This window comes from Phycodurus eques, chromosome 19 (assembly GCF_024500275.1).
Source record: "Phycodurus eques isolate BA_2022a chromosome 19, UOR_Pequ_1.1, whole genome shotgun sequence".
In the NCBI taxonomy this organism is placed as follows: domain Eukaryota; kingdom Metazoa; phylum Chordata; class Actinopteri; order Syngnathiformes; family Syngnathidae; genus Phycodurus; species Phycodurus eques.
In genome coordinates this window covers 7,508,230-7,533,361 of record NC_084543.1, presented here as the reverse complement: position 1 = coordinate 7,533,361, position 25,132 = coordinate 7,508,230, and the positions used below count along the sequence as shown (strand labels likewise).

The 25,132-nt window shown below is 42.7% G+C and overlaps 1 protein-coding gene across 4 annotated transcripts in view; it reads right to left on the bottom strand.

The window, feature by feature from the left end:
- Nucleotides 1-25,132, bottom strand: part of raraa (retinoic acid receptor, alpha a) — a 167,529-nt gene that overhangs the window by 97,643 nt on the left and 44,754 nt on the right. For 3 of the 4 annotated variants that reach the window (XM_061705661.1, XM_061705660.1, XM_061705663.1), the window contains one exon: nt 20,877-21,016. The exons of the other annotated variant lie outside the window; for it this stretch is intronic. The gene's annotated coding sequence lies outside the window, so the exon portion shown is untranslated. The remainder of the gene's footprint in view (nt 1-20,876; nt 21,017-25,132) is intronic. 4 annotated transcript variants of the gene reach the window in all.

The window sequence follows — 25,132 nt, the reverse complement described above, 5'->3', positions numbered from 1 at the left end:
GTCGATAAGTCGACTTGACATTAAACTGCATCAACGTTTAAAGCTTGAAGTTGACTAATTGCTGATCACGTGTTTTTGGCATCTCTGTGGTGCAGTGAAATGTTTAATTCAGGCACAGCGCGTTGTGACGACATCTCAGTGCATCCAATAGGACAGATGGCGGCCTGGGCGATTTTAGAGTAAACAGTAAGACATTTTGGAGGAGTTATACATTAAAAACAGCATAGAGACGAAAATAAAGGAATCAGTGATTATTGTCCCTGTGTTCCGAGCTCTGGGTCACCAGACGTGACTGTGGTAAAAAAAGAAACAAGAAAGAAACTGCTCAGCCTCAAGTACACATCGAAGCGGTCTTCATGGAGCTTTAGTTAACAGATGAGCCTTATCTCCCCCAGATCCTGCCGGGCCATTCGATGAACCCGTACCCTCCTTTTCAACTGTTGCTCATCCTTAACTCGGGACTTAACTCGAAACGTGAAGATTAAGATTTCAGACTTAACGTGTGACTCGCACATATGTGACTTACTTGCACCTCCGGTGTGCAGCCAATCAGGCTCCAACTCAAGTCACCTGCTCACCTGTTCGTCTATAAGTCCCACATGACTCTTTCTGCTTAGCAAAATAAAGCTAAAGAACCATTAATCAAAAAAGGAGACACAACATGCAGCATTTGCTTTTCAGGCTACCCACTGTAACCGTTCAGCTCAGTCAATATTTGCAGGAGGCTATGGTTACAGAAAGCTCCCACATGCACGTGAACACTCGGCCTGGAAGGTACACAAAAAGTCCCACTCGCGCTCGAAGGAACGTCGGAGATACAGAGGGCTATAGATCACTGATACCAACGGCCCGCGGCAAGCTCCTTGTGTCTAGCTTTTTTTTCCTCTGGCCATTTTTCCAGCTCTGTAAAAACATGAAGGGCTGGGCTCCATTGTTTACACAGCTGGCTCCACGAAGCGGCTTGCTTAATATGAAATATGACGAGAGTAGAGAGGTGAGAGGGGAAAGAACGAGGAGGAAAATGGCAACGAGAGCCAGGATAGAAGGGCGGACCGTTTCAGAGGGGGAATTAAAGACTGAAAGTGGTCAACGATGCAGGACATTAGACGGAGCTATAAAGACAGTAAAAGAAATATCCTTATGGAAAATTGAATATTCAGAACACTAAGCAGATCCAACTAGAATGATGTTCAATAACATACAGTGTCTAAGTTCCAAAGCATTCTGAGTTCATGCAAAATTATTCAGAAAAATAGAGCTGAAAAGTCCAAGATCTGAAGTAGGGCTACAGCATTCAAATATTTTTTAGAACCAAGTATTCTACCGATTACCCCATCAATGAATCAGTTAAAAATAGATTTTGTCATGTGCAGGTATTCTTTTTGTCCACTTGGGGACACCATCCTCACATTCTACATTGTAGTATCTGTGACTTTCAGTGTGTGTGGCTTTAAAAGGCAGGTTCTGGTGAGTGACATGTACGTCAGCGAATGAGAGTGAACTTGGCTGTTGTCGGCTCAGATTAGGGGCTGGCTGTTAATTGGCTAACTGTTGACCAGTCACCGTGCTGAGTGACTGAGCCTTAGTTGTGGGCCATAGAAACTAGTATGATTATTGAATGTGCTTATTACAACGTTGTATTGTTCAATTAAGTGATTAAAAGTGTACTGGCGACTGTCTATCCTTGACTACTTGCAGGGGCATGACATAACGTTCTAACTTGCGGTGGAAGGCTAACGATGTTTATGTTACCTTATGTCGGCGATCGTAACCGTGCCGTTGCGTAAGACTGTTTTGTTTTGAAGTAGCCACGTTGCCCTTCATCATCTTTTTTAGGTGTGAAATAATCCCAAACATAGGAAATTCTCTTTCCTCCTGGCATGTCGCCATCAATTTATTTGTATGCTTAGTGGCACGTGTGTGTGTGTGTGTGTGTGTGTGCGCGCGCGCGTCCGCCGTAATAGTCCGTACAATGATCCCTGCCAGGCTTTGAGGCAGAGATTTTGCGTCAACCTTTTTTGTAATGGAATTATTGCAGTTATTTACTGAATCGTTCCAGCTCTAATTTGAAGGATCAATTCCACAAGTGTTTACCTTTTCTTTGACTTTTCTGACACCACCACAGAGGAGTACAATGGGTGACCATAGAAGGGGAAATGTAACTTGTTAGAACGTGGGAAAGTGATACATACACTATATGTCTCTGTCCTAGTTGCTCAGTATAATATAGCTAAAGTGACAACAAAAGAAATGTATTACTTTCTGTTGGACCATGAATTCTTGTGTAATCCCAGTCACTAACAAACTCTATTAGCCTTCGGTGGAGGCAGTAAGTGAGGGGGAAGAGAGCAGGGCAGCACAACAAGGAGCAGAGAAACGTTGAGGTTTCCTTGTGGTGAGTCATGCCTCCTGCGGTCTGGGGTCCATGTTATTCTTTCACTGCAGTGACACACCACTTTCATTCGGTTGCTCTTGCCTCACCAGGCCCAACTGCTCTTGCCTCACTGCGTTTGTACCCAGAAGAAAAAAAGCACAGAGGATCACTTACATCAACAAAAATAAGGTTTGTATGTAAATGGCTGCGACGAAGGGCGATTGACTTGATTCTGACATAATGACTATAAATATATGAAAATCCTCCCATGAATTGATGCCATTCCTCAGTCAGAAATTCTCTTCATTAATCAATTTATTTGACCTACATACCGTATATGTCAATCTAATTATATTCCACTCACGGAGAACTGAGAAAACAAGCAAATGTTTGTTATTTGCTTGACCTTTTTTAACTTAAACAAGACAACCCTGAAAGAGATTTTAGATTTAAACAGACTGTCTGCGACAACCCCAATAGGCAGCGCATGATGAACATGTGACATGTATCCAATATGTTGTGACCTTTTGTGATTGAAGTACGCCGAACAGCATTAAAGCAAAAATGTATTTGTATTTATTTGTTATATCGTTGCTGCCGAGAGGAAACCTCGTATGTCCACATATGGTCAATTTCATATTTTTGGACAAATCAATACTTTTGGCCTGTTCTCACGTCATCTCATTTTTTCCCAATGCATTATTAACCAATTGAAATTGTTTAAAATAGCTTGTGAACAAATCTATTAACGCTCGTGAACGTTCAACTGTCTGAGAAGTTTTGTAAAACGCCACCTCTTCCCTCACTTTCGGGAGCCGTGTGGCATTTTGTCGCCTCAAGATTGAAAGTCTAGATGTGGTTTTTTTTTTTGACAATAACAAGTGAAAATAGGTTGAAAGTTGCCAAACGAAGTAGCATCAATTTTTTCCAAGTCTTAGCAGCGGTATTTAATTGACAGCTGAGCGGGGCATGATGGTTCAGCGGGCTCGCCCACTTGAGAGTAGCAACAAAAGCTTGGTTTTTCACAATTTTGAAGCCCCATTTTATCGATTTGGTGACATTTTTTACTAATCAAATTTAGCACTCTTTCGGTGCCTTGTCAAATTTAGAAGACTGCTTTTGGGTGATGGTGTCTATTTAGAGGGACGACCACTATTTGAGGAAATGCGTGATTATAATTTGCTCATAAACTGTACCTTGTATTTATTTATTTTTTGAATCAACTTTGGCCGTTCTTCCAGATGTTCACCCTTAAATTCCTGAGGTTCCCATACAATCAAATAACATCAAAGTCACCTTGCTATATTCGGACATGACCTGGACCTTTACCAGGGAACTGGCAGCAACATTTGTTTAATGTCCAGACAGCCTAAATCAGACATGTTCTCATGTATACTCTAGTTCCTGAAAAGGGCTTGAGGTGTTTTTGTGAAACGTGCTGTGAAATCATCGGAGGCCATTTGTAAACACAAGACGGAGTTAATAATCGCTGGGCTTTTGCAAAAAAACAACACGATGCACTTAAGAAAGCATACATATAATCTTGTGTATGGTATGTGTGTCTCATGAGTGTTAAGCAAGGTGGCTCGCTCACACCATCAGCAACCTTGTTCCAGTTAACCGGAGAGGCCCTACGCAAATGAAGACCACATTTCTGCAGAGGACTCCAAGAGACCGGACCACCCTCTACCCACGCACACAAAATATATGTAGTCAAAACACTTCGAGTTACCATATTGCAGGCCTCACATGCACACCTTCAACACAGATATTTACATTACTTCGTAGTCTCACAGGGGAACACAAGAGGGATTTCTCAAGAGGATATTTTGGTTTTCCCCTCGCAAACACACACGCACACGCATGCGTCAGCTGTGCATGTGTCCACACAATCAGCATACATCCGTGTCAGCGCGCAAGGCTGTGTCACCTTTGAATACCTATATCCAGGATGTCAAGGCTAACAATGTTTTGAGAAAGACTTGAGCACATATTTCAACACAGAAGATCCGATGACACGAGAGTGAATGACGCACTTAAAGGCAGGGCCCCTTCCTGTTTATGCCGCCGCTCGCCCGCTTGAGGATCAAAAAAGATGTGCGGCTGTGCCCTCTTAAAGGGACGGCCCCCGACTTCCTATAAGCAGTACAGGAGCAATACTAAACTCAATGGTCTGATGCGATAAAACTGAACCTGGGATTTATTAGTCCATATGAACACTTCTCCCTGCTTGAGTCTGTTTTTGCAAATGGTGGGATCTCTTCTGCACAGCGAAGCATTCGCACATGAAAGCGACCGTACAAGTGTCAATGTGTTGGTACGAGACGTCGCGGGTGTGAAGAGAAAGCACCAAGGCAAATGTCACCGCATGTCCAGGGGGGCTTGTTAGCCACTAGAAGACTACGTTCATTCACTTGGAAACTGTATCGCAGTGCGTTTATACCTGGGTGAATGTGTGCATATTCACAGGGCTTATTTAGCACATTACAGGGAACGAAGCTCTCTGGCTCAGGGAACGAGGCTCTCTGGCTCATGGCAGTGACTACAGTGGAACCTCCAAGGTCAAATAGAATCCTTTTGGATTTAGAAACTACTTTTTCCCATAAGAGATAACACAAATGCAAATACTCAGTCTGAGTGTGAAACTGTTGTCTTCATAAAACATTCATTAGCTGTAACAAGTATTTTTTTAGAATTAACATCCTTGTATGTCCAGATATGTTTAGTTTCATATTTTTTTCACAAATCGATACTATTGGTCTGTTCCCAAGTCATTTGTTATTTTTACACATTATTAAGCCATTTAAAGTGTTGTAAATATCTTGAAAACAAATATGTAACTGTAGCGGTTTAAGGAAGTACAGCAATCCCCTGTCGATTGCAAATCAGCATCACCTGACACTTCTGGTGCATTTAAAGAAAAATATTATATTCAATTAAATGATGGATTTCCAGCAGCATCACATCTACTTAATACAATGAATAAGAAGTTCAATGGAACATGTACACTTTTTTTTTTTTTTTTTTTTTTTATGTGTGAAATGGGCAAGTTGATTTTGAATCTTCGTGAATTATTGCTATTGGCGGCGGGTCTTGATCCCTAACCCCCGCAAAAACTGTAGCGAGGGTTCACTGAAATTAGCATCTGCTGTCCTGCCTCTGTTACAGCTCTCAATAGTACACAACCTCCATTACATGTCGATGGTATTTAGACAGAAAAGCAATATGGGGAGAGTAGTACTATTAGCAACATGACAACACAACTGTGTGCTGACATAACATGCTATGACCTCTCGAGGACATACATGCATAAACTAGTGAACACAGACAGCATGGATGAGATTGAGTGGCCCAGAGGTCACGATACAAATAGCAAAGCTTTGAGATTAAGAGCACGTATTAACCACACATATGGATCTCTGCACTATATGTGATTAGATATATACAGAATAACGCTGACATACAGCCAGCTGGAAACATGCGAAACAAATTTCTCATTTGTCAACAGGCAGCTTTATGACGTGACCGAACCCCCACAGTCAATCCCTGTGCAATGGAAGGGAGGGGTATTATCCAGACCCATCCGCTATACAGTACGTGAAAATCCAAGATATAGAGATCTTGAATAGTTTTTAATACTCCCACACCCTTTAAAACACATTTGAACTTATTAAAACACATTCTTTAACAAATTTTTTAATGTATTTGATGCCAAAAACATGCTTGTGTAAAAGGTATATATATATATATATATATATATATATATATATATATATATATATATATAGTGTCAGTGTGTTAGTTAGCATGAGAGTTCAGCGAGTCTGCGTGAATGTCTGAGTGTGAGCCGTGGTCCGCAGCAGGTCCTGTGGGAGTGTGCTCATTGGCTTTGTGTTTTACTCTTCTCCCGGCATTGAGTAAACGGCTGAAAGTGCATCGATGACTGTGGCTCTCCTTCCCAACATGTGAAGGCATTACAGTAAGCAAGCATACTATAAAAATCCAGAATGAAACGATAGCTATAAATGCGGATTATAGCGACAGATGCGTTCAGAGGAAATTCGTTGATAGGACGGGGAGAGATGAACCACAATAAATGATATGGTAAATAGAAGTGGTGCTTTGAGGTACGAGTTTAATTCATTTCATGATCATGCTCTTAACTCAGAAAAAAACTCATATCTCAAATGTTCTTTCCCCACTGAAATCAATCAGTTTCAGCCTCCCCAAAAAACATTTTTGTAATGTGTTTTTCAATAAAGAACATAGCCTATAATATCAATAAATAATTATAGAGTTTGTGCATTATGATTACTCCAATGCAGAGCCTTCCCGTGTGCATGACTTGGCAACCACGTGGCACTGTAATACAGTCATGCAGACAAAAGAAGAGGAGTTTCAGTCTACTGTGACTCAGTATTCTGCAGGAATATTAGCTGTTTTTCACAAAGGATAAAGAATATATGCCTGAATTGTTATATTGTCTGTTGACCTGTTTTGCTGCACTTGTTGACCTGTTTTACTACATTTGTTTTCAAATAGTTGTTGCTTAAAGAATTATAACACCGCCACAGCAAAAAAAATAATAATAAAATAAAATGACAGCCAAACGACAGCTCATATGTTGATAAACTTTTAAGTCGGGTCATCCGTATCTCAGGGCACCACTGTGTATGAGGGAACACTATCATGTTAGTAAAAAAAAAGTGAAATGACATCCCCATGAAGAGCAAGAGTGGGACACTCATCCCACTTCAGTTTTAATCGCCCTCTAATAGAAACGAATACGTATCAAGCACATCTCTCCTTGTCCTCCCTCACCTGCGCTCAAGGAGTCATAAAACTCACATTTAAAAATGCATGGGCTCCATAAGCTGCCGAGTCTTTCTATTAACTGTGTTACAGTGTAGCTCAGTATAGCTGCTGACGACAGCCAGGGAATTCAGCTTTCCATTAGGAAGGAGGGAGGCGGGGGTAGATGAGATGCTCGGATGAAGGATGAGAAATAAGACAGAATTTAGTCATTTTTCTCTCTGGCACAGCACTGCAATCTGACGCCTGGATGCTTGAGTGCGTGGAAAATGGGAGCGGTTATGAAATAAGCTAAGCAGCACATTTGCTAATAGTTAAACAATGTGTATTTATTTGTGCGTATTTACCCGGTTTCACGCACCTGTGCCTCTGTGACAGAAGCCAAGATGGATTGATTTGAGTGTTCCTCCGAGATCCCCCCCAGTGTCCTTCGGCGCTCACCAGATGACTATCGATCGGTTAATTGATTGATTGGCATCTGGCCGACAATGAGTCAACAACATCATCACTCTTCCATCGACTCGGGCGCTCAGCCCCCGTGCGACACCAAATTTGAACAGCTACATCCTGAAGACAAACGTCTGCACGAAATTTGTTTCCCCCTTAGGATGACGTTCAATAACGCGTCTACGCCAAAGTTGTGGAGATAGCATCTACCCCAAAAACGCACTACACTTCAGCGGAACTTAAAATAAAATGCAGGTATTTAACCATAAATCTGTCATAATCCGAGCGTGTGCTCATTTATCAGGCCCTATCATCTGCGTGTCCTTGAGCGTGACACTAAACATCAACCTGCACTTGATAAGAGCATCTGCTTAATGTCTTTGAATTAAAATGTAAATTAGATTTCAATGGTTTGGGTGAGACTCCTCCATGCCAGCCTGCATTTTTCTCCTCATAGTTCACCTCTTCTAATCCCCGCCTCCCTTTGTGACTAGAAGTCAAACACGGACTATGAAAATTAATGAGCGAGCTGCTGAAGCAGGGGTGACACTCAGGAACAAGGCTCTTGTCCCTCTAATGGACCATGTAGACAATGTCGCACGCATTTCAATTAACAGACAATGGGATTACATGATATAACGACACATAGTGGGGGTCGGGTGACACGTGACAATGGACCACCGTGGACCAAAGGACTTCATCGGAAGCGTAAGATCACGATGTAGGCAGTGTCTAAAGGGGTGAGTGACACCTGGGAGAGAAGCTGTTACATCTTAATGCACCGCTGCCACCGCGACGAATCGGCTCCGTCGATGGGGGCGGGACACCATCTGAAGGCCGCTAACAGCCGCCGCTGTCAGGCTCGCATTAACCTTGAGAACAGCCAGGGGACCGTGTTAGCCCCTCTGACCTTTCTGCTTCACACAGCCATGTTGTCTCCACATGTATGACTGAAGGGTGTGTGAGTTCGTGTGTCTACGTCAATCCCCTCTCCAGTGTCTTATGAACACCATCAGTGGGATTAAATCAGTCCATCACAGGCTGCCGAGAGACCATTTGGCTGTCTGGGCTGAAGTGAATTTTGCCCCCCGAGGTTAAGGTCTATATAGACCAGTAATAGCACTCCCAAAGCTAATTTTGTGTACACAGGTGCACACACCGGGCGACCAGATGTGCTTATCAGCGACATTTGACAGAGAAAATGGAACATCTGCCTAAAGTCAACGGAATATCAACAAAAACGAATGTGTTCCATCTGATCTTAAGATGACTGAATTAAACTGAGCTGCAACAATATTTTGATTTTCACTGGTCTATGCAGAGGAAAGAGAGCAAATATTTTGGAAACACAGTAGTAGAGGTGTCCGTGTTTTGCTTTTTGCTCCGGTTGACATCAAGGCTTGTGTGTCGAAAGCATCACGTGGCAGGCACTTGTACACTGTCAGGAAGAACTGGACAACGTGAAGAGTAGAAAAGTAATCACTGGCGGATGGGTCAATAGCGGGCACTAGGGTGGCACCCCACAACTGACAGTGGTCACCGCATTACTTTGCTTTAAGAGCAAAAATCTAATAAAGTATTGATCGTGAAACAAAAAATATTTCGTAATATGGGTTTCTATTTTTAGATGACCTTGATAAATAGTATACAGTTAATGATGGGTAATGTTTTGTTCATGTTGTCTAATTTTATGACGGACTTCCAGTCTGGAGGTTTAGAATTTTTTTACCCATTGACTCTTATTAAACGTTTGACATGTGCAGTAGTTCCTCTTCAATACAATAGATATTAAAAATACCTTTCAATACAATAGATAGGACCAAGGAGGGGCGCAATATTCCAGTGACCAAAGGTGACCTTCATCACATCCGGATTCAATCTCTATGCACACAGCCAGCCAATAGCAGATCAAACAATAACAGTTTTAGGCCACATGTAGACAAGAATCTACATAGAAATAATCACAATCAATAGCTTACCATCACTGGTAACTAGAATAGGCTCACTGTTGGTGATCCCGGTATAAAGGGTAGCATAATTCCGGTATCAACAGTCAGCAGTGGTGGTTTAAGCAGTATCTGTATAACCAATCTGTGTTCCGCTTTGTTGAATTCTTTCAGTCTTTCCTCTGTGTCTGAATTGGTTCCCTGAGTTCACCCGACCTGACCGCCACTACCCTCCTTGCATGCAGTTGCTGCTCATCCGCAATCAAGCCAGTATATCAGTAACACTCTGCTCTCCCCTCACTGCCAGAGTTTCCAGCGTTCTTTCTCGGATCGATCTCCCATTTTCGACCCCACTTGTTCCTGACTAATGTCCTGCCTGCTCTGCCTGTCCCTGCTGCTCATTTCCTTAGTCCTGAACTCCTCGCCTGTTGGACCACGTCTTCAGCCACGGCCTTACCTGGACTGACGCACTTGAGTAACTCGGATTCAGTAAGTCACAGACTTCCCTCCTCGCTCCACTTCCCTGCATATCCTCTCTAAGTCCCTAACTGGAAATCCTCACTCACGCACAGCGCCACAAAGACTGAAAGTCCCACACTGCGAGTTGGATTCTTCTGCCTCATGCCAAACCAATCTTCCTGCTCGAGAAAACCACAATAAAAGTCATTACCAACTTAAGGCGCCTTTGTTGCGTTACAATTGGGTTCCTACCCCCGACATTCATTGGTGGCTTTGTGTCCCGCTGTTATGATGTCAGACTATTTACAAAGCTGACACGGGTATGTCGTGGTGGAAAGGCAAGGCAGAATATGCTCCAAAATGTCTCAGGTTGTATCCACAACTAGTTCCCAATAGAAAAGCAAAGAACGGACAAGGTATCTTGCCAATCCTTGACGTATTTTTGTCCGTCCGACTGTGCTCACTCACACTCACAAGGCCTTGGAGGGTGCAAAAAGCTTTTAAAGTGCATTTGTGCCTGAGTGGCCAGAACATTGTCCACAGCGCAGCCTCAGCCCGCTGTTGCGTCACGACATCATACAGCGCTACTGCGCAACTATGCATGGATTGGAAAGGTATTTTTAGAAAGCTGCTGACAATATCATGTCCCCAAATGGGTGTAATTGTATTATGCTGGAGGTGCTAAAAGCCTTGAGTTAGGAAATCGCGTCACAGGAGGAAACGCTCTTCGGAGCACAAATCTTTAGGACAAGAAGCTTTGAAGAAAAGTAGGAGCAGCACATGAAGGAGGACATTCTGTACATACAAAGTCAGCATAAAAGGAAAAACTGCACAGAGGAGGAAGAAAGAATCCTTAGGGGCCAGTTTTCCGAGAACTCGAGAGAAGACAAAGGAGGATGATATTACATTTTGTGTAGGGAGGTGTGGTGGCGGCACATGTTGGCTGGTGCTTTTGGTATCGGCAGCTCTTGAAGGTTCTTAACGGCCGCGTGATGATAGATGAAAGACAGAACTTTAATCAGAATGGCGCCTGAAGCATTTTCAGGGAGGTAAACAGATTATCAGTCAAGCCCTCCTTCCATCTTCCCTCTCATTCTCCCATACCCCTTCCTCAGCACATGACCACTTCTGACACTGGCATGCCATTACTCTCTTTCCCATCAGCACCTTGCCCTGCGCCTTCCCTCCTCCACCATATGCCCCTCATTTTTAGCTCAACATTACTTTTCAGGAGAGGAGAAGACACTCCTCCCCTGCAGTTCATTGACAGAATCTCTCTAGTGGGACTGGAACTTCAAAGCACCTCATCATCCCATTTTATATCTCATAGCTTCATCCACCATGACATTATAAGGTGTGAGATCTGTAGGCTCTTGTTTTAATGGATTACTGCTTTTTTCCACTTGCCTGTATCATGTGATAGAGTTTATATGCAGCAACGTACATTTAAAAAGCGTTATTGAAGAGGGGCAAAAGGGAGGCGAAAACAATAGCTGAAAGAGCTTCCAAGGATTATGAACGACGCCCGTTCTACTCCATTGTTACTGTTTGTTAGCATCCTGTTCTGACTGATGTGCTCACTGTGGGACGGTACTAAAGAAAGTTAGGGATTTCAAGGAAATTTAGATCTCTCATTCGCTAAACATGGCCACTAGCGCTGGCCGTTATGGGTTCAATATTATACCAATACTTCGGGGGGGGGCTTCGGACTGGTGTGGCCGCTTTCTGTAGGCATGAGAGTGATGCTAGGCAAAGTAGCATCCATTTTTCCAGTTGTATTTTATTGACAGTTGAGCAGGGCGTGGTTTCTGCACATTCAGCGGACACTCCCACAGCATTTGATAGTGGCAGGGTTGTTAACAACACTCCTTTGTTATGCGTCAAATTTAGAAGACATTTATTTTCACAATACAGGATCTGAGGACATCATACAGTGGAAAAGCGGTCAGAATTTTCAGTCAACCAATGAACTGTGTGTGTCAAGCTCTATTCTTGAGGTACCACATTATCATTGCATTTGGTACCCCAACTTAAAGGTTGCCAAAAAGTATCTCTTTTTATTATTCAGTGGAAACCCCCTAAAATTGTGTATCTCATCACACCGTACTGCCTGGTGCATAAAGGGCTAAAAAATAGCCAAAAATGTAAAGTCCAAGAGACATTGCCTGATCAACAATCAACTAATACAAACGTAGCAACTCTGCAAGCCTTGAGATGGATTCAGTGAGAGGCTCAGGTGCTCCAACTGGGTTTCCCTTGTCACCGTTCACACTTCACAATCAAACTTGACACATCAATAATGCTTCCTCATGCGTAGGTTGGTGAGGAGTGAAATCCGCCTTAATACGTGTTCAAAGTTTCCCCAGAATTTGCGGAGAATCTAGTTGGTTAATAAAAGTTAAGAAACTTTACAGGCAGCTGTGCGTGAGAATAAAGTTATGTGGCCTAATTTGGGAACTGTCAAAATGTATGGCTCTTATGCCTTCTTCTTCTTCCCACCATCATTTTGTCATGGAAAGAATTCAGGATGTTTCCTCGCATAATGACGCCGGAATCCGTGTTCTAGTTTGAATCGCATACAAAAGCACCTCGGGAGAAGGAAAATGCTAATAAAGCTATTAATGATAGATCAGCACGTAACTCAAAGTGGCAGGGAGCGAGGAGGAAGACAAGATGGGGAGCATCATCTTAAGAGAAATGGAGTGAATAAAGGAACGTGTGGGAGTTTAGAGAAAGATGGACTAAAAAAGCTGCATTCGCTTGTCGGGAAAATGGAAAGCTAGCTAGCACATAAGCACCCACATACATGCGCGCGTGCACACACAGGGCTGTAGAGATAATGCACTTGTACATTTAATGCACACATTATAAAGGGGATGAGCATCTTTGTGTGAATTGAGGCCATTACATCTGTTTTCTGGGGATTTTTCAACAACTTCCCTCTCAAAGCGCCTACTTTTGGCACACTTTCAAGGGAAGTCGAAGGAAGATGTAGACTTGGTGAGAAATCACCTGCTGAAGCAGAAACCCGTGTTGATTTTATTTGTCTCATGCACTCATAATACACAATGTATAAATCTGTGACGGTGTACCTTGAGATAAAATGTGCCCATCCCTCAATTTAATGCAGCGCCGTTATCGCTAATGCAAGAAATGCCATCACTCCTCTACAAGTATTTATTTAAGAGGACCATAATACAGTCCTGACTCAGGGAGAATAGCTGAGAAACATATCTAAACTTAGTTTAACTCACAGGATTCTGCAGCATTGTAAAACGCAGAACCCGAATGAGTTTGCCAATGCTGCACGCTGATTCACATTTGCCGGTTGCTGAAAAACGATTAAGAAACCTCCCCCTTCTAATAATGCAGATGGAGGCTGCTAAAATGTGGCAGTCCAGCTGACGGTGAATTAGTGAGATGAAGAGAGTGAGCCGCGGAGACAAACGGAACAAACGACGCGGTCTTGTTTTTGGGGAGATGCCGACTGATACGCTCCGATAACAGAAGACCTAGTAGACAACTCTTGAGTGCCCACACATACAAAACACACACACCGGGCTCTTCTAGAGGTGTGGCAAGGGATCAAGAGCCTAGAAGACCAGATTAATACATTTTGAAAACGTAAAGATAGAGTTGGAGTTTTCAACTCTTTGTAATAGATGTAGGGATAGTAGATACAACACATCAAATTTAGCTTCAAGTTCATCATATTGAGTGACACTTATGCAACAACAGGCCTGTTTTCTGATATCCAATCAATATGCAGGTCCATCCTTTTAAAAAATGTGAAAATATGCATCTCTAAAATTCTTGGATAAACAAATGGTCAAAATGACAACAATATTTAGTTTAAAATGGCTTGGTGGATCAGTGATTCCCAAGCACAGTGCCAGCGAGATCATCAGGTTGTGCGTGTAAAGTTATCCAACTTCACTTCATCCTTCATCATCCTTCATTTACGACAAATAATGTCTCTTTGTTCATCTTTCTGTTCCAGCGACGTATAGTGACAGGCAGAAATATAAAATGCCCTTCCAGTTGAGGGTAAATAATGACCTGTGTAAACCTTTTGTGACATTTTCCTTTAGTGGTGTGCCATGAGATTTTTGTCATGTAAAATGTGTGCCTTGGCTCAATAAAGGGCTTAGACAGTACAGTCTATAAGAAGCAATGTCCACTTTGCTGGAGAAGCGTTACTTTTCAAAGATGAGCATTTTCAGCATTTTGCACATTGAGACCGCTTTTCAGATGTTTATGTTTTGAGGCTATCTATACAAAGTCAATATCATGTAGAACAGCGGTTTTCAAACCGAGGTTCTCAGAGCCCCAGGGGTCGGTGACTACATATGGGGACCTGCGCACCAATAAACCGAACATAATCATTTACTCCCTTTGTACCTTAGCTTCGGGCTAGAGCTGGCCGATTAATTGATTTAACCCATAATGTGTTTGTTTTTTTTGTCACATCAAAAAAATAAAATTCTCCCCTTGTTAACACTGAAGACCTGACGGGAAACAGAGAAGAATTTGAAACCGTTTGGGTTTGCAGCATCAGAAAATGAGTTGCAAACAGTTTGTTGCAATGTTTAAAGGAATTTGAGACGAAGCGAGTAGCTTGATGTTAAATTGTCAAACATTTAAAATGCCTTATTAAAATGCTGTTAGGGGTCTTTAAAGGGCCTCTTTCGCCAAGGTTTGAATATTGCCATTTCCTTTTTCTGTTTATTAAAGGGGGAGGAAAAATTGGTTCAAAATCAGAAATCAAATTTTTGGGTAAAATAATTGCACATCTTATATTAAGGCCATATTACCCAGCCCTACTTGGAGCCATTTAAAAGTTATGATATGATTGTAAAGTAGCACATAACTCCAACACCCCTGCATGCACCAAGCATTTTTAGCTCTCTCATGCTCTTTTCTCATGTAAAGTTTAACAAGTGCAATAATGTGATCTCAGCAAAATATTTGCGGCTTGGAAGCACGTCGCTCAGGTTAAAAGTTTCCAATATATCAATAAATCACTGCTTTGCAATGACTGAATGGACACCATTTCTTTGGCAAGGGTCATATATCTTTTGGCAATGAACTTCCTTCCAACAGGCTAATTTCTTGTCTCGTGGAAAACAATGTTAAAATTATTCCACTCATGTTGTCTGCTTCTAAGTGGAATTAAAAGTCATGAGTCGCTTTTTTGAAAATAGTCACCAGAGCTAAATTGGGGTTTTGTAAGCTATTTCCTCTCTGTTCACAGCCATGTTGTTAGTGTAAGCAGTTCACATCAGCTAGAGACGATAAATATTGAATGTAATTTAACTGAATTTAGTTATGGTTCTTTCTTTTAAACAGGTAATAATTGAAAGTTAAAAAAATAAATAAATAAAAAACATTCCCATGGCATTTAGGGGTTAAGAGGGGGTCCTTGGAAAATGTTCTCGTCTGTTAGGGGTCCCCAGACCAAAAAGGTTTGAGAACCCATAATGTAAACAAACAAACAACAAACACAGTTGTATTTTTCTGGTTTGTTTAAAGCAGTATTGTGCAATCGGCCCCCTGGACAGAGGATGAAGTCTGTTAGAAAATGAACAAGGACTTTTGTGACTGCGGCAAACTACTCAAGTGGAGCTGAAAATGAGAATAATAGGGGTCTCTTAAGAAGGGAGGAAATGAACAACTGCAAATCAATAAAGTGCTAGAAAGACAGAAAAGGACAGAGACAGCAGATGAGGCACGCATTGATTTTAGTAACGAAGCAGAGTGGTGGGCAGCATGAACAATGACGGAGAAACTAGCGGACAGCTCGAAACACGGAAAGTGAAACAGACAAGATGAAAACAAAAGAGAACACAAGAGTGTAACAAAAAGAGACGGGGGGGGGGGGGGGCGGACAAAGCAGAGAGTCAAAGGAAGGTGCCTTCTTTACCTCCATCTCAATTTGCACAAAACTTTCATTACTACCAATTTGGACCAGGAGCCGTAGGCTGGGCCATTAGGCGAGCCCGGCATCAATCAGCCTAATCGCCCTCCCAGTCCGCTAAATTACAGCACCCAGTTGCTTATTAAAATTTGTCGCCTGTCTCCCAACACTCGCCACTGTTGGAGATGAGATCCCCGCTTCCCAGACAAATGAGTTTTAAAAAAGACGAAGAGGGAGGAAGGATGGGACAGTAGAAGGTTAAAAAAAAAAAAAAAAAGACAAATGGGCTTGCTGAGACACGGCGGATCAAAGAGAGGGAGTTCGGGGGGTAGGGGGGGGCATTATCTGGTTTGATTTATACACTCAAGTAGATGTGTTGTGGGTTCTTGCACACACACGCCACATGCCAACACAACACACTCTCACCGCACCACATGCGCCCAAAATCATGCTTCCAGTCTTGTCAAAAGCTACACACACACACGCTTGTAAAGGAGGTTTGCAATGCTGCCCATTGCACACTCAATCAAAGCGGTCGCCAGATAAGACACATGATGAATGGTGTAATTGAAGGCGGCAACGGGGTAATGCTGCATCACTCGAGGCTCAGGGAGGGGAAGGTGGGGGTGGGGGAGAGTGGTGAGTAAATGATTAGCCTGTGGGATTTATTGTTATTGCCTGTATTATTATAAAATACTGGCACTGCCTGCCTCACCTATTGTATCACGCCTCCAGCTTCACTTTTGGATGAGCACACGGCGGCGACTCACACTAATGGATGTTAGGGTGTGATTTTAAATCTCTCCGCATGAGTAAAAATAGAGCTCGGATCAACAAATCGCAAGGTAGTTTAGAAAATAGAGACACTGTACAGGTGTTTCTGAAAAGAAGCGCATTAATCCACGTTCATTTTTGGAAGGAAGGGTGGCAATCATCAGAATATGAATGTTCTTCTGTTTTATTACCTGCGCCAAGCACACGCACACAAATTCTGTCCCCCAAGGACTCCTCTGATGGCTATTCTTGAAGAGCAGGTTCTCAAAAAGGCCAAATTCATAGTGGACTGTCAGGGATAGCCTTCTTTACCACTGCTTTGAGGTCCTTCCCTCGGGCCTGAAATTCAAAGTCCCCTCATAAACTGTAGGACAAATAGGACCAGAGAGCTCTTTGTCCCAATACAAATAACATTTTGGCATTGTGCAAATTTATCAAATTGTTTAACATTGTATTAACTGTTTATAGATTGACTTAACTGTGTTTTTACCTAGTCTGCAAGACAGTTTTCCCTTTGGAACAATGACGTATACTGACATGAAATGAAACAAAGCTAATTGCTATAATTACCATTGGTTTTCTTTTGTTTGTTTGTTACCAGTAGCTGTTGAACAACAAATAGTTTTTTTTATAGTTGACGCTAATGTGATAAAAGTCAAGATGAAGTCGATTAAATCAATTGGGTAATTTTTTTTTTTTTTTAGCACAGTACAGCGGTCCCTAACATTTTTTTTTGCGCCACGGACCGGTTTCCCGTGAAGTCATATTCCGACAGACGTGCACAGAAACAAGGAAAAACAAATGATTAAACATACAACTCACCATTACAATGAATATAGTAGATCCCTGCGCACGTTTTCTCTTCAACGAGCTGGACGATCTCATCTTGTGTTCCATAGCATAGTATGTTATATGTGTATTATATGCACATATGTCATATGTGTAATATGGAACATCATAGCCAGGCTAAAGAAAAATTAGGCACTTCTCCATGGCGCTGTTTCTTTCCATTTTTCTTGTACTTTTATTGTGTTTGGGTATAGACTTGTATATTTTGCAAGTGACTTTGATACTGGTCTCGTTTTTTGTCAAAATATTTTCACACTCTTGCAGCATACGCCGGCCATATACACTGACGTCAGTGTCGTGATGTTGGTGGGTGTTGTATCATACAACTTTGATCATAATAACATTTCTCATAGCTGCTGTCCACACATTATATGATGTAACATATTGGCGACAATAGAGCTTCATTTCGCGCCACTGCTTACGTTCCTCATTCCCGTGAACCGCAGGTATGAATATTTGAAGCCGAGCGACGATCAGAAGAGCTGAAGTTAGCGATGCTAAGCATTATTATCATCCGCAACCGGCTTATTTACGTCCTATTGTATTCACACGGACATACAGTATGAAAACCGTGTCATCTTGTTGGCTGAACATTTCGCTGCTCTACAGAGCGTTCTAGTCCGGCGACAGCAGCAGCTTAACTCCAAAATACAAATGGCTCACGTCCCATCTGTCCATTTGAAAGGCTTCTCATTTAACCATAAAAGTAGCCTGCTAATTCAGACACACAAACAAACGGACCAAAATAAAAGAGTTTTTTTCTGCGGAGGGACTTGCTCTTCAATCTGTCCTCTGCCTGTCTGGTCCATCTGATGGCCCTGATTTACTGTGCTCTACTTGTCGGCACTTAATCGCTCTTTTTAATGGATCTTGATTTGTAGCACATGAAGAGATCATCTCAATTAGGGAGGCTCGCTAAGTTGTTGACCTTCGCGCATCATTTGAACACCGAGTCTTAGGTGCCCAATTATTTACAGATTTGGGGGGGGGGGGGGCAAAAATTTTAATTTTGTCGTACTTCCACTCCTTTTTTTAAAAAAAAAAGGCACAGATGACATCACATGACAACTGGCCATTTGAAATCTTTAGCGGGCTCACGATGCAGAAGTGCCGCAAAGTCAATTGCAAAAGCGCTGCTGGGACAAAAACACAAACACACCCACACATACAGTACATGATTGCATTTGCTGCACGATTGGTCAGAGCGAGCTGCGGTTGCACGGAGCGTGTCCAATGTCAACACATGCAGGACATGGTAAACAGAACGGGGCGGGAAGCCACATATGCACACAGTGTGCCAACCGTGACCTCAGACAAAGCCTTTTCTGCAGCTACGAATAGAAGAGAATCATAGCTGTTGCTTTTGTCTAAAGGTTTAATTAGCACATAGTTAAAGCGATAGCACTGGCAGGGCGCAGCGTTCCAAAATATACTCTCTATTTTAAAAATAATGAAGAATCTTTGATGCGGTCTTTTTGTTGCAGCGAGAGGTACTGTTTTGAACCTGTTTGTTGCTCAGTTTGTCCCAGATTTCACGGCACAGGGATACATGTGGTTAGAGTGTCAGCCTCAGAGCGGGGAGGTTCTGGGTTTGAATCTTGGCTTGGGCTTTCCTGTGTGGAGTTTGCATGTTCCCTCTATCCTTGCGTGGGTTTTCTGCAGGTACTCAGGCATTTCTCCCACATTCCAAAAACATCTATGAAGACTAAATTGGCCATAGTTGTGAATGTGAATGTTTGTCTATATATATTTTGACTGACTTGCTGAAAATTTGAATCACAAGCAATGTCACAAACAGCTCATCAAAAATGCTTTTGCCCAAAAAAATGCTTTTCTGGGTACTGAGCATTAGCAAAACATAGGCCAGCAGCCACATTCAAAAGACATTCTGCCGCTCCTTCTGGTGTCTGTACCTTGGCCACCAGGGGCAGTAATATTATACAGGAAGTCCTCGATTTACGAACGAGTTCCGTTCCTACGCTGGGGACGTAACCCGAATTTCCGCGTAAGTCGGATTCCACAGTTAAAGTCGAAATTTACGTCGAAATACTTCTGTTACGGGTATTGTCCCAGGTGATTGTGACAGCAAGCTCAGTGTGTGTGGGTGTGTGCGTCGACGTGTGAGTGAGACGTGACGGCGCAGGCATCGTCCGGCGGGACTGTGAAGGAGAAAGGAGTGCGCGCAGGTGCGAGCGTGTACAGTGGCAATTGTAGTGACGGCGACCGGGGAAGAGTAGCGATTAGCGGAGGACTCGTTGACGTTGAATGTGCAGAAGAGCTAATAAAGCCATTAAAGGAGCAAATCGGTGCTTTGTGCCTTTATTGTTGCCTCCACCCAGCTCAGCTGTGCAACGAGAGAAGAGAGTTAACCCCGAGGAGGACAACATCGGCCCTGGAGAAGGCGTCTCCTCTGCGTCTCCCGACCGCGGTCAGGTGACCGTAGCAGGAAAGGTTCACACTTCGTATAAAGAAACTAAAATACGTTAAAATAAAAAAATAAGATGCTGTACTTACCGTTACTGCTGAGAGTGTGAAAAAAGGAGGGCGACAAAGGCAAAGATACTCCCGGCGCACAAACACAGACAAGCACAATGCACTAGCTAAGCAGAAACACTATGGTGCTGGGAACAAAATGGCGGACGAGGCACAGGCGCCGTAAAGTCGAAACGTCGTAGGTCGATTACGTCGTAACTCGAAGGACTTCCTGTACTATATATATATATATATATATATATATATATATATATATATATATATATATACATATATATATATATATATATATATATATATATATATCAGTGAATCGGGCGATTGATCGATCATTGCCAACAGACTCAAAATATTCACATTCCTTTATTTATTCACACCAGTTTCCTGTTTGTTGTGGTTCAATAAAAAAATAATACAGTACAATATACTGCATGTGGAGCCTCAAAAACTGATGGATAGTCGCGGTTTTTCCATTGCAGCACGTCGGTAGATGTGCAGAGCTCACTCGTGTGGGTGAGAGTCAATTGTGTAATTTTTTTCACAATTGTTCACTTCAGTCGGGTTTGGCCGCGAGCCTAAAACTTGTGATGTCATTCTCCATTAAACAGTACGCCTGCTAACTAACAAACAAACACGACGCTCCACAATCGTACAATCCTCTCATCACGCTATTTTCATGAATATTTTATGCCGTCATAAGGTTGCGCTAACGTAAAAACTCAATTTACTTGCATTGCAGGGCGTGTGTTTGATTAATGCAACGGGTTTGTAGCTGCTGTACATAATCATTACACGGTGTGTCTACCTCTGTTGGTCTGCAGCAGCTTTCTATGTGTTGAAGTTCAGACTGATTAAGCGGTGTGCTGTTCAGCCAAGTGGGCACCCGGCCGGCAGACTGCCCGCATCGATTTCTCTGACCGACCAGTCTTCTGGAAGCGGCGAGAGCTAAATGGAAGGAAGAAAGAAAGAAAGAAAGAGTAGAGAGAGAGAGAGGGGAGGGGAGTGGGGGGGGAGAAAAAGGTGCAACATTATCTTAAATGAAAGTTTATTAGCTGCATCAGTCAGTCAGGTGGAGAGGGGGTTGTGCCCCGGGCCCTTCTCCGTGCTTCCTCTCTCAATCTATTTCCCACTCGCCTCCTCCTTTCTCATATGTGTGTGCGTGCGTTTGCGAGGGGAGGGGCAGGCATGACGGGAAAACATTAGCTCGTTGGCAAGCCGCTGGTATACCAGCCAGTAATTGGCTCGGGTAATGGTCATGTCCAAACAAATGGTGTGCGGCCTAACCTTGTTACAAGCAACCAACTGCTCCACCTACATCTCGCAAGCGTTCAAGCTGGCGTTGGGATCCGCGCAGACATTTTTCTGTTGACATTTTTACTCAAACACACCCAAATGTGCTTAAATACTGAGACTGCGTTCGAGACTCACCGTTTTGCTGGCATTATAAGTGAGATAGGATGTGGAACCAATCACGAAGGAGGCTCCATAGAGATGCAGGGAGAGGAGGAAGTTCAATTTTTTTATGCGTCCCTCCCTCTCCTCTGCATCCCATCACATGACTGGCTGTCTGACAGCAAGTTGAGCCACTAATGTCTGTTGCGTCTGGATGGTGTGTGTGTGTGTGTGCGTGTGCAATGGCAGTGTGCATGAGTCTATCATCTTAACACATTCACTGCCATTGACGGCTTTAGAAGTCAAATATCCATGTTAACTGGGAAGGCTGGCAGTGAATGAGTTAATAGTATAAAGCGAATGAGGATGAGATAAATAACATGCATAAACTGCAACACTGTGTATGCACATACGTGTATGTATGTGTGTGTGCGTGTCATGGCAGCCCCTCACTCAGCTAGCTATCATCTCCCGCCAGACGGGCCCCACCAAGCTGACCCAGCTGGATAATGAGATCCATTATGATTTACGTGCCAAGAGGACAGCTAGACAGAACAAAGACATGCACACACATCGTTGGGGTGTACATGTCAGGGTGTGTGTGTGTATGTGTGTATATACAGTGGGTACGGAAAGTATTCAGACCCCCTTAAATGTTTCACTCTTTTGTTATATTGCAGCCATTTGCTAAAATCATTTAAGTTCATTTTTTCCACATTAATGTACACACAGCACTCCATATTGACAGGAAAAAAAAACGGTATTGTTGAAAGTTTTGCAAATTGATTAAAAAAGAAAAACTGAAATATCTCACAGCCGTAAGTATTCAGACCCTTTGCTCAGTATTTCGTAGAAGCACCCTTTTGAGCTAATACAGCCATGAATCTTTTTGGGAATGATGCTGGGGGATTAGTATATGAGTGTATCTTACACTGTATGTGCTGATGAGTTCTGTCGCAGTTTCATATTTCACTTTGCCATTGGAAGTGTGTTAAGAGTGCGACTCAGTCACTTCTACGTCTTCATGCCGGTGAAACCCGATAAGTGAGACTTGTCTTTCGCTCTCTGTCCATTTCTCGCTCAGCATCATACTTTCTTTCACCCTCTGCAGAAAAATGCAAGTTCACCCTGTTTTTCCAACAAGCAAAAAGCGAAGCGGTGATGTGCTGCATCAAAAAAAAAAAAAAAAAGCACCCAACCTCATTCTGAATGATCGCTACCTCTGCACAGCACTGCAGCTTGCTGGGGGATTAGTTGCCAGGTATTTTTTTTGTTTATTTATGGTGGTGGAGAGCTGCAGTAGCTGTCAAGCGGATTTCAGAAAATCATCAGGCACATATTGATTGTTGGTGCCAACTATTAACTATAATTCCCAAACCTATATCAATGCAAAAAGAGGTGATTATGAAACAGACGCACGTATAAGCAGCGCACAAATGACCCCCTCATCGGACCAGAAATTCCCCTTCGTACAAAAACATCAGCCCTTTGAGAGCAGGGCAGAGAAAACAATGGCAGGATTCTCTGCTGTTCCTGCTTTGCTCGGAAAGACGCTAACTCAATTAGTGAGCCTAAATGCCAGGATGGAGACTACCTTTCAAAAAAAAAAAAAAAAAAAGTACTTTTTTTTTAAATTATTATTATTACATTTAGAAGTCAACCCAAAATTTTGTAAAATAACCTCCATATAAAGACAAATGGAACATAGTCCCTGTTTTTATTACTTGTAAGTTACTTGACTTGATGAAACTAATTCAAAAGACAGACTCACTCAACTTGGAATTGGAAGATAAAGACTTGAGACATGATGAGGTTATACATACATACAGGTTAGATACATTTTCCAATAATAACATTTGATCTTATTGGTCCTAAATGATGACCAGACAATGCTGCAGTTAAGGTGACTTTACTTGCCCGTGACAAAATAACTTGAGACTTGCTCGAGACTAGAGATGCGCCGATACCGGTATCAGTTTCGGTGCTGATACTGTACACTTGTACTCTTGTACACCGATACAACAACGGTGATACCACTTCACAAGCCTGACATATACCTTCCAAATACAGTAAGAGCCATGTCAGCCGTGTGGAGATACATGAAGATGACAGCACTTTTAGCCGACTGCAAAATGTATGACCTACACTGATCTGGCCGAGGCGTGCCACGCTTTTTGTCACGGCCGGGCCGGGCAGGCAAGCACGGCGGTGGCGGACATGCTGCCTGGCTCAGACTGCCAGTAGCATATCTTGTGTGCGCGTGCGTGTGCAATTCTGGACCTCATTCATAAATCCTCATAAAAAAGACACTGCCCATCACTTTTTAAAAACAGAGACCCAACTTGATTGTTCAAGTTAGACTTGAGACTTCGACATGAGTGACTTGATCCCATCTCTGATTCCTTCCCATTCCACATATTGAGAAAATCCAGCTCCCTGTTATTGTTCTATGTTGTTTTTGCAACATTTTCCCCTTTTCTCTCTGGCTCTCCTATTTTAAACCTCATTCTGTCCGACTGCGTTTTCAATAAATATCCATCAAAATACAAATTAAAAAAATATATAGCTCTAAAAAATTAAACAAAAAGTACTGATGAATCTCCTTGATCTTGTTTTCCCAAACACACACACACACAAATCCTCTGTGCCATGCATTTCCATCATCGGGTGTGATCAGCACGACTGTCCACAAGCCAACATTCGCTCAACCGTGGCGACCACTGTGCAGAGGTGTATTCATCCTCACACTATGACACATTCTCACAGCTCAATATTGAACTTTTTGACCACAACACACACACAAGCACACGCGCTCGCAGGGTGAAAACAAGGTAGACGAGAAGGAGCTGACAAGCCCTGTTACATTAAAAGGTCAAACAAATTAAATAAACATCAAAGTGAATGAGGATGAACAGCATGCTGGCTCAGAGGGTGCACACAATGGAGAGGGGTGCACTGTTGACGCTAAGAAAATCCGTAGCACGATAATTCCTGTTAATTTAATTTTAACTTTATTGTTCATGGCATGGCGGCACGGTGGCGGACTGGTTAGCACATCTGCCTCACAGTTTTGAGGAGCGCGGTTCAAATCCCGGCCCTGCCTGTGTGGAGCTTGCATGTTCTCCCCCGTGCCTGCGTGGGTTTTCTCCGGGCACATCCCAAAAGCATGCATGGTAGGTTGATTGAAGACTCTAAATTGCCCGTAGGTGTGAATGTGTGCGCGAATGGTTGTTTGTTTGTATGTGCCCTGCGATTGGCTGGCGACCAGTTCAGGGTGTACCCCGCCACTCGCCCGAAGATAGCTGGGATAGGCTCCAGCACGCCCGCGACCCTAGTAAATTGAGTTACGAGCTTGGTCAGGGAATGAATTTAACTCATAAGTGAAGGTACTACGAGATGATTTTGATTCACACCACAAAAAGTTTGTTCAGTTGCAACTTTTTTCCCCCCACATGAACAAATCCCCTCGGCAATACCCCCACAAATTCTAAATGTTATTTTGCCAAGAATATGCTATAGTTGGACATTGCTTTAAAGCTATTTGGAGAGTAGGGTATGTTAGTTTCATAAGATTCCAGCAAGCCTTAAATAAAATAAAAGATATGTGGGTTTTTTTATGATTTACAAGAGGCCTGTGATGGGTTTGCACTTGAGATGTTTTTTGGATTA